Raw genomic sequence first — 2,733 nt, forward strand, 5'->3', positions numbered from 1 at the left:
TCCTAAACCCAAAACTCTAAACCCTGAACCCTCAACCACTAAACCCTAAACCCTAAACACTAAACCCAGAACCCTGAACACTGAACCCTGAACCCATAAATCCTAAAACCCTAAAATCCTAAAACCCTAAACCATAAACCCTAAACCCTGAACCCTAAACCCTAAATCCTGAAACCTGAACCCTGAACCCTGAACCCCTAAACCCTGAACCCTGAACTCTAAACACAGTGAATCGAAATTAATACAATGGGCAAACCGAAAGTTGGAAACACACTGAATCCCAAAATCCTGAACCCTAAACCCTGAACCACTAAACCCTAAACCCTAAACACTAAACCCAGAACCCTGAACACTGAACCCTGAACCCATAAACCCTAAACCCCTAAAACCTTAACCTTAAATCCTAAGCCCTGAACCCTGAACCCCTGAACCCTGAACCCTTAACCCTGAAGTCCTGAACCCTGAACACTGAACCCTAAACCCCTAAAACCCCAACCCTGAAAATCCATCCAAAAAAGAGTTTTAAAACTCCAACAATGTAAGTTAAAAATAATTATGTTACTCCACCATAACTTTGGAAATTTTTCAAAGACCAATATCCTTCATTATGTGTACATAAATTCTGGCCGGACAATTTAACCCAGCTGAAGGGTTTGTCTTCAAAGTTGGAGATATCTTGGATTTTCACCTCCCCTCTCTGGTGCATACAATTAGTTAATTCTTAATCTTGTCTCCGTCTCGAGTCGTGTTCCTTATTTTCGTAGAAAAATCAGCAAGTTTGGAATAATGTTTGTAGAACTTTTCAACTTCTTCTAGTGTCTTGAAAATCATTCCCACCTTTGGGACAATTTTTTCATTCACAACACAACTGGTTTGCACGGTGAACCGAAATTTTAAATACAATGAACTGAAATCTTAATTACGGTGAAACAATTATATAGTACTTAGGGAACAAAACAAAATATATTCGTCTAATTTTTTTTAGACTCCTTTCTGCATACCGAACCGAACACATGGACATGGTGAAACAACTCTATAGTACTTACCGAACCAAAAAGTTACTCACAATGAACGAAACCATTATACATATTATCAATTCAATTCAATTCAATTCAGATACAAATCACCTCAGTCCATTCAATTCAATTCAAATAAAATTAGCAATTGCATTCCATTGAATTCGATTCAAAATTTAATAATCCAAACCTCATCAAATTGATGCGTTTTGGAAGAATTATCCAAATCGTACTCATTCAACTGATTTAAAGTTGATTCATTCATTGTTTCAATTCAGAAGTGCAGATCGACGAAGAAAATGAAGAAGAAGAAGAACGACAAAGCTAATTATGTTGAAGTCAATCTAGATCCATAATGCAGAGAAGAAAAACGCGAACAGAGGAGAAGAACGAATTTAATTAGGTTGAAGAAGAAGAAGAAGAAGAAAGAAAACGTGAGAATAGAACAAGGTTTACGTTGAGAAAGGTTTACGTTAAGAAAGGTTGATCACGCAAAAGAAGGATTACGTTATATACATTTTATGAGGCGCGTGTAAAACAAACGAGTGTAAAACGCGTGTAATGGAAGGTACTTGAATAACATCCATGTATTTTTTACATGAATATAGAGCTTTTCTGATAAAAAATATGAATTCTGTTAGGTAACTAAGAGGGGTATAGCCAACAATAAGCCAACAAAATTTTTTGAATTGTATTCTATATTCATTAATTATCATTAATTAATGATTATTTAAATTTTAATTTTTAAAAGATACAAAATTAATGATTATTAATTACTTCTTTTTACTCTAATTTACCTTTTACTATTTATCACGCAAATTTTAATTTCTCTTTCTAAAAAATAGTCCAAACTCTAAAAAAAAATACCAAAATATAAGATAAAAAATCATGTAAATCTTAAGAAAAAACATACAAAACATAAGAAAAAAAAGGAGCTTTCTTCCATGGAAAAAGTATTTTTGGACCATGAAGGACCAAGTAATAAAGATAATTAATAAAAAATATGAGAACTGGTTTACAAATAATAAAAAATTCACAAATAAACTTCTATTAATATGTGGGTCAAATTTGAATATAGAGTTAAATTGAGTTGGAGTGATGGAGTAGTCTAGGTTAGACGACGACACTGCATAACGGAGCAAAGGGAGATCTGAAATAGGTGGTACAGATCATACGGAAGAGCAATGGAAATTTGAAGCAGGATGAGACTGAGATTGATTTTAATATTGATATTGAGGCTGTTGACACTGAGATCCTTTGAAAACTTGATCGATTGGTGACCATCTGAAAGAAGATATTGAGCAAAATTAAGCAACAGGCATTCCTTGACAACTTGAACAACAACAATGCTGCATCCAATAAATCCAATAGAATAAAACTCTTTTATTTTTTTGTGCATTTATCTGTTGAATTCTTGATGGATTAGGCTTATTTTATATAGCATTGTAATCACTTTCTTGTCATATATACTAATTTGTTACTGTGATTAAATAGATAGAAATTGGCTACTATTGAGAAGGTTGAGGTGGCTCTGGTTGAAGTGAAGAAACCAAAGAAAATAGATGCTGGAGATGAGGATGTTGATATTAGAGATGAGGAAGATAGCACTACAAGAAAGAAGATTGCGTTGGAATTTCTTTCGGGTTGTAGATTAGGCGGGTTATACTTGACCCGGGCCTATTTGGCCTTGATTAGAAAAAAAAAAAAGAACATGCTA

This window comes from Arachis ipaensis, chromosome B03 (genome assembly GCF_000816755.2).
Source record: "Arachis ipaensis cultivar K30076 chromosome B03, Araip1.1, whole genome shotgun sequence".
Lineage (NCBI taxonomy): Eukaryota > Viridiplantae > Streptophyta > Magnoliopsida > Fabales > Fabaceae > Arachis > Arachis ipaensis.